Consider the following 12,881-nt stretch of genomic DNA (forward strand, 5'->3'; position numbering starts at 1 on the left):
ATGTGGAGGTTCCCAGGCTAGGGGTCCAACCGGGATCCGAGCAACGTGGGATCCGAGCTGCATCTGGGACCTGCACCACAGCTCATGGCAACACCAGATCCTTAACCCCCTGAACAAGGCCGGGGATCCAACCTGCAACCTCATGGTTCCTAGTCAGATTCGTTAACCACTGTGCCACATGGGAATTCCCAGAGCAGTGTTTCTTATCTGTGAAATGTGGGAGAGCTGTGGCACGGTATTAAGAGAAATTCTGGCTTCCCCCTTCATACTCTTGTTTATCCAGCAAGCATTCCTCAAATGACTGATGTATTTTTCTGGGAACTAGGGATGCACGCAATAGTGGTAGCAGAAATAGAAGCAGCAGAAGCGGTAAAAATAGCCAACACTTTTGGGTGTTTTAGCTGAGCACCTGGGTCCCCTGCCTGGGATTTCATGGCCATCAGCTCATACTCTGAAGAGGCTTTCCTTTTTTTCAGCAGCCAGTCATTTCTACTGAGAATGAATCTCACCAGAGCAATATTATTTTTCTCATGTTGGGAAAGAGAGGAGATGGAATGTTCGAGAAGAGCTGCTAGACTGGAATGAAGGATGAACAGAGAAGTTGCTGGTGAGAGATTTAGGAGTGTCACACCTCGTTCCCTGGAAGGGTAAGAAAGAGCAATGCATGTTTGATTGTGTCTCTGATACTGTAATCCCAGCTCACAAGTGAGTGGTCCCCAGAATGGTAGTTGGACGGGGTTATTGCTTAGCGAAGGAAGGGACAGTCCTTATTGGTTCTTGTTATGCCAACAGGGGAAAGATGAATTCCTCCTGTGAAACTATTACTGTGTTTTTGCTCTGGGAGAGATGAATGTTGGTTTGGGTGAAAGTGAATGCTTCCCAGGGAACTAGGGAGAAAATCCACCACTGGACACCGAATTAGAATCGGAGCATCCACCACCATCTCTTCTTATTGGATCCAACACCCTCCCTCCTCATCGGGAGCTACCAAATTCAGCAGAGGCGAGTCTTGAGTTGACCTTAATGCCTGGCTGAGTTCCAAAGTATGAAGCTATAAGAAGGGGGAAACACTGAAAGAGCAAACTTTGTCCTTCTATTTGGAAGAGCAGTGCTTCTAAGGAGAGCAGGGTAGGGGCATTGAGCTGGAAGATTTAGAAGAGAAATCTCCAGAAAATGGGCACTCCAGGCTAAGGAGAAACAGTGGGATGTAAAAAAAAAAAAAAAAAAAAGGGATGCAGTCATATGGGAAATGTCTTTCCAGAGGCTCAGACATTCCTCAGTGTAATTCTAGGGAATAGGTATGAAACTAAGTCCTAACATCTGGGTGCCTTACACAGAAGGCTCTTCGAAGTCTGCTTGACCTTCCATTCTTTTATCAACAACGTGCTCAGCCCCAACTATGGGTCAAACGCTGTGATGGGTACGGTGGCAATACAACTAGGATGTGTTCTTGGCATCATAGGGCTACCACTGCAGTGAAGGGCGCAAAGAATAAACAAACATATGAGTAAACAAGAGAATTACAGATTGCTACAAGTTCCAAGAAAGAAGTAAGAGAAATTATGGCTTTAGATCAGGTGTCTATGGAAGGCCTCATGGTAGAGGAGTCAGTCACTTGGGTTGAAACCCAACAAATGAGATGAAGCCAATGCACAAAGGACCGGGGACAGAGGAAGAGGAAGCTAGGTAGTGAGAGCAGAATTCTCTTGAACTTCAGAGCTGTAAATAATTCTCAACCTTGGCTGCCCACTGGAATGTCTTGGGGAGGATTTATAACTTGCTGATAACGGTTCTCATCTCCAAGACACTGTCATCTCATGGGTCTGGGGTTTTTGTCCCGGGAATTTACATATTTTAGAAACTGCCTCTATGCCCCCCACACCCAGTGATGCTAAACTGCAGCCAGGTTTGAAAAAACCCTGCCTTAGAGTAAGAGAAAGGAACAGGTATGGCTGGAACCTAGCAAGGGGGCAAAAAAGAGAGCCACGAAGACGTGAACAAAAGAATGGCAGGCTCTGGATCATCCTGGGCCTTGGAGGACGGCGGTAAGGAGTTTGGCTCTGATTTGAGGCAGTCAAATAAATGCATGCGTTTCCACTGTGGAGCAGGGCGTGCGCGCGCATGCGTTGCGTGCGTGCGTGCGCATGCGTGCATGGGGGCATTGACTGGGGAAGACTGAAAACCAGGAAGTACAGGAGAGGGGGTCGTAGCTGCTCGGTGGTTTTCCAGCCGGCCGAAGTCGCCAGAAGAGAGGAGGACGGAGGGATGCTGGCTGTCTCATAGCCCCGAGGCATAAAAACCAGCTCCCTGCTGCTAAGCCACCTCTTGAGTTTAAATGACAGACAGGATTTCTTGATTTCTCTCCACTTTATAAATTAGCAAAACGTGGAGGGACAGGTTACAAAGAGATTCGCGCAGAGGACTGTAGGGGAAGGAACAGGCCCTTATTCCCTACTCCCGCCCCCAGGACTCATATTGATCAGGAGCCCCTCGAATTCCTGGAGTGACGCCATCTCCTTCAGGTCGTTCAGAGCCCCTCGCCCCCTGCGGTCCGGGCCGCTGCCCAGCGACAGGGGCATCCCGTGCAGCCTGTTGGACAGACCACCCCAGCACTGCTGACTCCACAGCTGCCTTGTGACCCGGTCCCCAGGTAATGTGTGTGCATTCTGAAGTCTGAGGACCGTTGCTGTAGCCAGTTTCCTGGCTTCAGGCTTAGCTCGGCCCACCCAGGCTGGTCCACCCCTGGTGCAGAGAAACTTCCAGAAAGCGAGATGGGTTTGTGACGCCTTGAGAAGCTGTCTCCGCATTGACTGTGCGTGTGCCTGTGTGTGTGTGTGTGTGTGTGTGTGTGTGTGTGACAGAGAGAGCGAGCGAGCGAGAGAGAGCAAGAGAGTCACCACCCTTTTTCCTTAGAGATTTCTTAGCCAGGGCACTTTGCTGGTGACACTGGCTTCCCCCCGCACGTGTCCACAGGTCCACAAGGCAGCAATTCAAACCCAGCTGCCACTCTTCCCTTATTTATTCCAGATCTGGTCCCTTCCTTTCTGTCTCCTGGATGTCTCTTCCTGGCCTCTGGGGGGACCCCATCCTCTCTCTCTACTCTGCGTGCTTCTTCCCCCAATTTTAGTCATCTTCTCTCACCTGCTCACCTGCTCTCTCTCCTCCTGTCTCCAACTAACTGACGCTGTCCTTTTCCTGGGTACAGAGAGAGGACTTGGCAAAGTCCTTCCGCACACACTGTCCAGCCGATCCTCCAGCAGCTTTGTTTCTCCCCAGTTTATGGATGAGGCTGTTGAGGTCACACAGGAGCAAGCTGGGGTCTGGGACAGAAACAAGATCTGTCAGACTCTCAAGCCTGTGCTCTTAATAATGAAGAAACATGGCTCTCTGCATGAACAATTTTATTGATTTCCCTTTAGAACGTGCTCCTGCCTTCTTCGGAGCCTCTCCATAGCATCCTGGGCATGTGGTAGGATGATATTTATGAGATATTAACCATCGAGTCTCCCCAGATGTCTCTTCCATCCTGCAATTTAACTTTCCTTACTTCTCACAATTAAAGGAGAGAGGCGTTCCCGTCGTGGCTCAGTGGTAACGAACCCGGCCAGGATCCCTGAGGATGTGGGTTTGATCCCTGGCCTTGCTCAGTGGGTTAAGATCTGGTGTTGCTGTGAGCTGTGACTTACAGACGCAGCTCGGATCCCGCATGGCTGTGGCTGTGGTGTAGCCTGGCAGCTGCAGCGCTGATTCCACCCCTAGCCTGGGAACTTCCTTATGCTATGGGTGCAGCCCCAAAAAGACAAAAAATAAAAATAAAAAAAAAATAAAGGAGAGAGACGAGGTAGGGAGGAAGAGGGAGAGGAAGTGGGGGGTGCTTAGTATTGCATTTAATGCCTCAGGTTGGCAAACAGATTACTGGAGAGGGAGAATTTGGAAGACTGGTTATATTGGCAGAATTTAGAAGACTGATGATATCGGCAGAATCTAAGGAGCCAGGAAGGATGGTCAATGCACTGTGCCTTGCCCTGGGCCGGGATAAGGAGCGGCGCCACGAGAGAGAGGAACGTAGCTCTTCGGCAGCCCCTGTGCCCTGACCCTCAGTAGAACATGAGTTTGGAGGACCGGAGACCACAGAAAGTTCTGGAGATCCATCTTGGCAGTTGGGACCAGAGGCAGCCTTTTCAAAATCCCATTGCTCCCTGATGCACAGAGGGAGCCATGGCTGTGAACACCGGTGTGAGGTTTCTCAGCAAAGGGTCAGGCTCGGAGAAACCTCCCACTCCCGTTGACACCCATGGCTGAGGGTCGGGCCAGAGGATGGATGGACCAGGAAATACCTGCCCACCTGGCAGAGAATCTCAAGTAGCCGGTTGTCCAAGGCGCTTAGCCTATGTCTCTGACATCCAGAACTTGGACCCAACTCAGGTGAAGATTCTACCAATGAGAACTCAAAAGAGAAAATTAGTTGAGTTGGTAAGAAATTGATTCTCTTTCTTTGCGACAGAATAGTTTGAGGGCAGACAGCGGTACCTATCACCAGCCTTGACAGAGATGGGGGGGGGGGCGCTGTCTTTCCCTGGCTCCGTATCCTGCCAAGCTCTGGGATGGGATCTGCAGCTCCTCCAAGTCCCGCTCTCTGGGCCCAAGGTCTTTGGGAAAACAGCTCAGGGTCTCCCCAGAGCCCTCCTCTCCGCCTTGCCCCAGGGCATTGCCCAGACCTCCCTGCCTCCCCAGGGAAGGTGGGGCCTCCCTCAGCGCCCTGCATAATTGGGACGATGCGCAGGAAAATTAAAAAGGTCATTAATCACCGCGGAGCCCAAGGCAGCTCTCCGGGACCTATTCTTCATGATGATTAATGGCAGGCAGTGCCTCCCCTCTCCCCGATTCATTTTCCTGCCACTGTTCACTCACTTTCCCTTGCCGTGTCCTCTTCGTCCCTGTCTGAGAGAAGCAGGGTCTCCAGAGACCACCGACTCTAAGTCTGTCCTGGCTGCCTTCACTGCCACCAAGCTGGGGCAGATCCAGCGTGAGCCCCCAATCAGAGGCATAGCTAGGGACGCCAGGCAAGTCCCTTCATCTGGGGGGCGCTCTGAGGCTTCATCAGTAAAATGGGGGTGCCCCCCCATACCACGTGCCTCGCAGGCTGTGAAAGCGAAATGGGAAGACAAACGTGGCGATGCCAGCTATGCCCTCTGGACCAGAGTGAGGCTGTCCCTCTTTTTTTTTTGGCTTTTCTAGGGCCGCCCCTGTGGCATATGGAAGTTCCCAGGCTAGGGGTTGAATCGGAGCTGTAGCCGCCGGCCTACGCCACAGCCACAGCAACGCCAGATCCGAGCCGCATCTGCAACCTACACCACAGCTCATGGCAACGCCGGATCCTTCACCCACTGAGCAAGGCCAGGGATGGAACCCGCCACCTCATGGTTCCTAGTCGGATTCGTTAACCACTGCACCACGACGGGAACTCCTGTCCCTCTTTTATTATTATTTTTATTGCTCTGATGAGTATTGTTGTTGTCTTTCAATGCCCTTGCAGTCCCTTGATCAGGAGAAAGAGCTGAGGACAGACCGAAGGCTCTCACTGCTCTTGGCCAACACCAATGATGAGGGCAAAGATGGCAGTGCCCGTGAGGATGATGGGCATTTACTGAGTCTGAGTGGCCACTACTGTACATGGGTTATTTCACTCAAATGCTTCAGAACCCTGAGAGGCACACATTATTTAGCCCTGTTTTACATGTAAGAAAACATGTTCAGGAGTTCCCGTGGTGGCGTGGTGGTGACCGAATCCGACTAGGAACCAGGAGGTTGCGGGTTCCATCCCTGGCCTGGCTCAGTGGGTTAGGGATCCGGTGTTGCCGTGAGCTGTGGTGTAGGTTGCAGACACGGCTTGGATCCGGCGTTGCTGTGGCTCTGGCGTAGGCCAGTGGCTCCAGCTCCGATTCGACCCCTAGCCTGGGAACCTCCATATGCCACGGGAGCGGCCCTAGAAAAGCCAAAAAAAAAAAAAAAAAAAGTTCACAGAAGGAGAGTAACCAGCTCAAAGTCACACAGCTAGTAAACAGCAGCAGAGGGATTCACACGCAATTCCATTGGATGCCAGAACCTGGGCTCTTCTGAGAATCGGACACAGGCGCTGTCCCCTCTCAAGAGCGAGAGGAACCGTGTGCCTCTTCCCCGTCTCTCTTTTCCCCCCAACCTCCAAATGGGGCCCCCCTTCCCCGGCAGGACAAGCCACGTTCAGGTCATGCCCCAGTAGCCTCTTCTTTTCCTTTTGTTTGCCCATCAGGCTCCCACCCGGCTTGCTGCTGCTTAAGATAAGCAGCTTCTTCTGCCCACTGATGCGTTGAGCCCCGGGGTCTCGCTCTGAGCAGCCCCCATTCAAGAGGTGCTTGATTTTTCCGGAGATAACTATATCCTGGGGGACGCGAGCGAATGTGGAAGGAAAGAGCAGATCCTATAAATGGAAAGCACAGCAGAGTACTTTCCTGAGGCTGGCAGAAATGAAGCAATGCCATCCGGCCAAATACAAAATCTCGGAGAGGGCTGGAGAGGTCTGTTGGTGACTCTCCCGGTGAACTTGGGCAGGTCCCTCACTCTCCTCTACTGGGGGGGGGGAGGGGTACAATTACAGGGTGAAACTAGATCCTGAAAGTTTTGTGTTTTTTTGTTTTTTTGTTTTTTTGGCTTTTCTGGAGCCGCTCCTGCGGCATATGGAGGTTCCCAGGCTAGGGGTCCAATCGGAGCTGTAGCCACCGGCCTACGCCAGAACCACAGCAACGCTGGATCCTTCACCCACTGAGCAAGGCCAGGGATCGAACCTGCAACCTGATGGTTCCTAGTCAGATTCGTTCACCACTGCGCCATGACGGGAACTCCTAGATCCTGAAAGTTTAAAAGTGGAGCGGGGCTAAAATTTGCACAAGGGGAAGGCGTTGGAGGAGAGAAGATTGAGAAGGGAAGGGTCAATGCTTTGGCCTCCCCCTGGCCTTCTGCAGGACACCCCTCTTGAGAGACCAGGTCTGGGACAGCGTGGATGTCCCAGAGGGTCCTCAGGAGACTTAGCAGGGGACTCAGTAACCGGAGGAAGATGAAAATGTAATGACAATCCTAGAAGTACCAGTGATGATAAGAAGGGTATTGGGGAAAGTTCATCAAGCCACAATTACAGGCCTGTCTTTACCGTGACCCTATGAAGAGCCTCCCAACTAGCATCTCCATGTCAAGGAGAAGGATAATGGGGTGCACAGGGGTTGGGTCATTCACCCAAGAACACACAGGGGGTGACTGGCACAGCTGGAGCTTGGACCCAGAGCCAGAGCTCCTAGGGTCCATGCTCGGCTTAGGTTCATCCCAGCATCATGGACCCAGTATCCACTGGCCCAGGGGAGCCCTGGGTAGCTGAGTGCTTAGAGCCTTTCTCCATATTCCTCTGTTTATGTGCTTGGCACACCTGTCCACCTGAGCATCTGGGACCCACGAAACGATTCTGTGGGGCTCGGTGGGAAAAGAGAACGTGGCGCCCCTTATTTTAAAGTTATTAAACGTTTTAGGAGTTCCTGTCGTGGCTCAGTGGTTCACGAACCCAACTAGCATCCATGAGGATGCAGGTTCAATACCTGGCCTCGCTCAGTGGGTTAGGGATCCGGATTTGCTGTGAGCTGTAGTGTAGGTCGCAGACGTGGCTTGGATCTGGTAATGATGTGGCTGTGACATAGCAGCTTTGGTTCCAATTTGACCCCTAGCCTGGGACCCTCCATGTGTCACACGGGTGCGGCCCTAAAAAGACCAAAGACAAAAAAAAAAAATAGTAATGATAAAATTATGAAGTGTTTTACGATAGTGACAGCAGAGTACTTAACCAAGCATCCTTCTGAACATAGGGCCCTGTGTGACAGGTCCTTGAACCCACTCCCACCACACTCTTCCCAAAGGCAGGGCTTTGTCCCCCGTGCTCTCTGGGTCTTCCTTGGAGTGGAAAGGTTGGGTCTCTCCCTCCCTGAATGGTTCCCACACCTCTGCCCTGGGCCGGTTGCCATGAACTCATCTGGGTGTTTGCCAGATGCCAAGACAAGGCTGTCGGAGGGCTGCTGCTCCACGGGCCATTGGAATAAATTACTGTCCCTTCTTCCCCGTGACTTTCCCTGGAGCTTGGGGTTCAAGAGACTGGGCTTCGCCTGCCCAAAGTCTTGAGCATCCATTCTGAACCCCCCCCCCCAAAAGAAAGGTTCCAGAATACACGCAAGTGCCAAAAGCCTTCTCTAATTAGCTGGCTGGTGGCTAACGAGGGATTTCAACGGGCAGAGCCTTCTGGTGGGTGGTGCATAATTACCATGGAAACCTTCAGGCCACACTCAGCTGCTTCCCTCAGCCCTCTTCCCTGGGGAGCAGGCATTGCTCCATGGAAGCTGCATCGGGGCTATTGACATTGTTTGTGAGCGAAATAAATGGACAATTAGAAGCGAGACAGGTTGGGAAGCAAGGCCTGTTGGAGCAAAGTTTTCTCCGCATCCATCCTGGAGCCCAAGTGACGCTGTTGTCCCCGCACGAGAGGAAATCACTGGAAGGTGATGAATTCAGTTTGGATGGATCCCCTTTTGCTAAACTCAAGGACAGGGAGACATGCCTAATGAGGAGCCAGACTTTCCTGCCTTTTAGAGGCAGCTGCCGAGTGGGCCAGGTGATGTAAAGACTTATTTCTTTCTCCATTTTTATACACAGATATTTATTTATTCTATACATTAGTGGGATCAAACAATCATCTCGTAGGAGTTCCCGTCGTGGCGCAGTGGTTAACGAATCCGACTAGGAACCATGAGGTTGCAGGTTCGATCCCTGGCCTCGCTCCGTGGGTGAAGGATCTGGCGTTGCCATGAGCTGTGGTGTAGGTTGCAGACGTGGCTCGGATCCCATGTTGCTGTGGCTCTGGCGTAGACCAGCAGGTGTAGCTTCGATTGGACCCCTAGCCTGGGAACCTCCATATGCCACGGGAGCAGCCCAAGAAGTGGCAAAAAGACAAAACAAAACAAAAAAAATCATCTTGTAAAATGCAGAATTATATTCTCATGAAGGTTACTGAACGACAGCAGAGATTGGGTGAGGCTGGGTTAGTAAGATTAGGCTAGGTTTTGCCGAAGTAACCAATAAGCCCTAACCTTTCCGTTTGGCTTAATACAATAAAGGTCACTGAATGGGTCATGCAAAGATCAGTTGTGGACAGGCAGCTTTTTAGATCACGTCCCTGTGCCATTTGGAGCAAACGACCTTTAAGAGGAAGCAGGAAGAGAAGGATGGAGGAGGTGCCACGCTATTTCTTAATGGTCATGGGCGGGAAGAGACACTTTTTTTTTTTTTTTTTTTGCCATTTCTTAGGCCGCTCCCGCGGAATATGGAGATTCCCAAGCTAGGGGTTGAATCCAAGCTGTAGCCACCGGCCTACACCACAGCCACAGCAACTGGGGATCTGAGCCTCGTCTGCAACCCACACCACAGCTCTCGGCAACGTCAGATCCTTAACTCACTGAGTGAGGCCAGGGATCGAACCCGCAACCTCATGGTTCCTCGTTGGATTCGTTAACCACCGACGCACAACGGGAACTCTAGGAAGAGACACATCTTATTGTAGCTTGCACGTCAGGTTCGTAACCTGCCGAGCCACAAAGAGAACTCTGCAATTTTGGTAGCACCAAACATGCCACCACATTTTGTTTAAAGAAACTGTCAAAATGCAGCCCTTTGGGGGAGTGTTGCATAGAGAGACCGGCAGCTCCTAGAATCATACCACCTTCTCTTGCGTTGCTCTGCTTCCAAGAGTCACACTAAACATTAAACCAGAGAGGTCCAACAATGTCCCCCTTCCTGGAAAGCCTTTTCCCACAGCTTGGGGTATGGTTTGCTGCTTTTCCACCTACATTCTTTGTTTTTAGGGCCACACCCATGGCATATGGAGGTCCCCAGGCTAGGGGTCGAATCAGAGTTGCAGCTGCCAGCCCACACCACAGCCACCGCAATGCCACATCTGGGGCACGTCTGCAACCTGCACCACAGCTCACGGCCACGCTAGATCCTTGACCCACTGAGCGAGACCAGGGATCGAACCTGCAACCTCATGGTTCCTAGTCAGACTCACTTCTGCGGTCCCACTAATTGGAACGCCCTCCACCTACATCCTTGAGGCCAGGACTATGTCTGATGCACTTCTGCACAGGCTCCCCTGCTTCTACCTCTGATGGCCAAAGAGAGAGAGTGGGAAGGAGGAGTTTAGATTGGACTGGCCAGTTCTAGAGAGGACAGCACCCTAAGGGTTGAGAGACAGGAGAAGGAGCCCAGAAAGGCCTCACAAAAGAGAACATGTCACATCAGAGTTGTGGCGAGTGAAGGATGCATTCACTCATTCATCCATGCATTCACTGGTTGGTACCTGCAGGGACTAAGCTCCCCAGGAACGTATCCTCAAGCAGGGCGTGGGCTCAAGGCAGAGTAAGGTGCAATAAATGTCTTCAGAGTGCACCAAGGACTGCACAGACTCTGCAGAAGGAAAAAGGAAATTCTCCGTGAGCTGGAGGTATCCAGGGAAGCCCATGGTGGACGTGGAATTTGACCTGTACCTTGGAAAATGGGTACTAACCTTCATTTATGTTAATGTTACCTTTAGGGTTATGTTAGAGATATTTTATTGCACAGGTATACACATTTGTAACATGGAACCAACTTAAATGTCCATCGACAGATGAATGAATAAAGAAGATGTGGTACAGGTACTTATGTACAATGGAATATTACTCACCCATTAAAAAGAATGAAATAATGCCATTTGCAGCAACATGGATGGACCTAGAGATTCTCAGAGATTATCATACTAAGCAAAGTCAGACAGAGAAAGACAGATACCATATGATATCACTTATATGTGGAATCTAAAATCTGACACAAATCAAACAGACTTACAGACCTAGAGAACAGACTTGGTGGCCAAAGGGGAAGGGGTGGGGGAAGGATTGGGAGTTTGGGATTAACAGAGGCAAGCTTATATATACGATGGATAAACAACCAAGTCCTACTGTCTAGCACAGGGAACTATACTTAATGGCTGGTGCTAAACCATAACAGAAAAAAATACGAAAAAAATTATATTAATGTATAACTGAATCTCTTTGCCGTACAGCAGAAATTAACCCAACATTGTAAATCAGCTATACTTCAATACAACTTTTTTAAAAGGCATATGCATTTGTGGTTAAAAAATGTGCAAGGCACAAGAGTTCTGCTGTGGCTCAGTGGGTTAATGATCCTGCTAGTCTCTGCGGTGTTGCTGGTTTGATCCCCAGCCTGGCACAGTGGGTAAGGATTCACCATCGCCACAGCTGTGGTGTAGGCTGCTGATGCGGCTCAGATTTGATCCCTGGCCTGGGAATTTCCATATGCCATGGGTGTGGCAGAAAAAGGGAAAAAAAAAAAAACAGAAGATAGTGATAAATAAATTAACAAGAAAATTACCCAATAATTATTAATATTTTGATATCGATGTATCTCTCGGCTCACCTACCTACCTATCTATAAAATATGGCCCTTCTATGGATATTCTTTTATGATCTACTTTGTATTTTATAATATAGTAATCAATTCTGTATTAATAAATGCAGATGTGCATTATCATTTTAAACAGGCAAATCATATTCTATTGTATGAATATATCTTCCTTTCTTTAATCAATCCTCTATTGTTGAATATTTACATTGCTTGCAATTTTTTGTCATTATAAATGCTGTCGTGATTAAGATCTTTGTAAATGAATCTGTGTGCAGTTGTTTCCTTAGGGAAAAAAATCGAGTGTGTTTTCAACAGGTAGGGATTCGAACTTGACATGAAGGATATTCTTGGCAGAAGGGTCAGAGAAAGCAGAGGCATAGAATTGGCCTAAGCACATAACAGAAGCCACAACGCACAGTTATTGCAGGCCTACTGTGTGACAGGCACTGGGCTATGTGAGGTTTCACATACACCAGCTTGTATAATCATCACAAGAACCATTTGAGGAGCCTTGGGCTATTCCTATTTACTGATGAAGAAATTGAAGCACAGAGAAGTTAAGTTACCTGCTCGGGGTCACACAGTAAGGTCGCTGAGTAAAGAGTGACTCTCAGACTTCCCACTGTGGCTCGGTGGGTTAAGAACCTGAGTGGTATCCATGAGGTTGCAAGTTCGACCCCTGGCCTCGCTCAGAGGGCTAAGGATCTGGCGTTGCTGTGAGCCACGGATGTGGCTCAGATTCCTCATGGCTGTGGCTGTGATGCAGGCTGGCAGCTGCAGCTCTGATTCAACTCCTAGCCCAGGAACTTCCACATGCTGCAGTTAAAAAAAAAAAAAAAGAGTGGATCTCAGTTCATGAGTCTCCAAAGCTCCAGCTCAGTTCCCTTCGTCAGCGGGTAATCAAGGTTACCACCCTGGTCATTTAGTAAAAATGGCTCTTTTTGCCTAGCCGTCATTATTTCGGTAGATGGGCGGAAAGAAACGGCCCCAAGGCTTTCATGTTTTCAGGTTGGCACAGACGGCGGTGACGACCCACCAGCCTTCATTGCCTTCTCATCAGGATGGGTGATGTCAGCAAAACTTCTTACCTGGAAATATACTGTTTTGAACTTGGCAACCTGTAAGCTGGGTTGCCATGGTTACCAGCGAGCCCTGGGGAAGGAGGCACACAAAGGGTGGGCTTGCAACACAGTCAAGTTCTTCCCCTCCAGTCTTACCTGAGCTGGTGACAGTCTTTGACAGACTCCCACGTGCCTAGGGAACCCCACGCCACAGTCTTCACACACAATCAGACTGACAAAATACCCCGAGTGTTTTCCGCCTGTAATAACTACTAATATTTATTGGGCACG

The 12,881-nt window shown here is 50.0% G+C and overlaps 1 long non-coding RNA gene across 1 annotated transcript in view; it reads right to left on the reverse strand.

Annotated features, from left to right (window-relative positions):
* Window positions 1-12,881, reverse strand: part of LOC146404454 (uncharacterized) — a 70,760-nt gene that overhangs the window by 26,399 nt on the left and 31,480 nt on the right. The window contains exon 2 of the long non-coding RNA XR_014842591.1: window positions 10,421-10,527. This is a non-coding gene — a long non-coding RNA (uncharacterized LOC146404454). The remainder of the gene's footprint in view (window positions 1-10,420; window positions 10,528-12,881) is intronic.

This window comes from Sus scrofa, chromosome 3 (assembly GCF_054392235.1).
Source record: "Sus scrofa isolate SSC_HxYL_T2T_F1_AM1 chromosome 3, Sscrofa_HxYL_maternal_Yorkshire_Landrace_v2.0, whole genome shotgun sequence".
Classification (NCBI taxonomy): Eukaryota; Metazoa; Chordata; class Mammalia; order Artiodactyla; family Suidae; genus Sus; species Sus scrofa.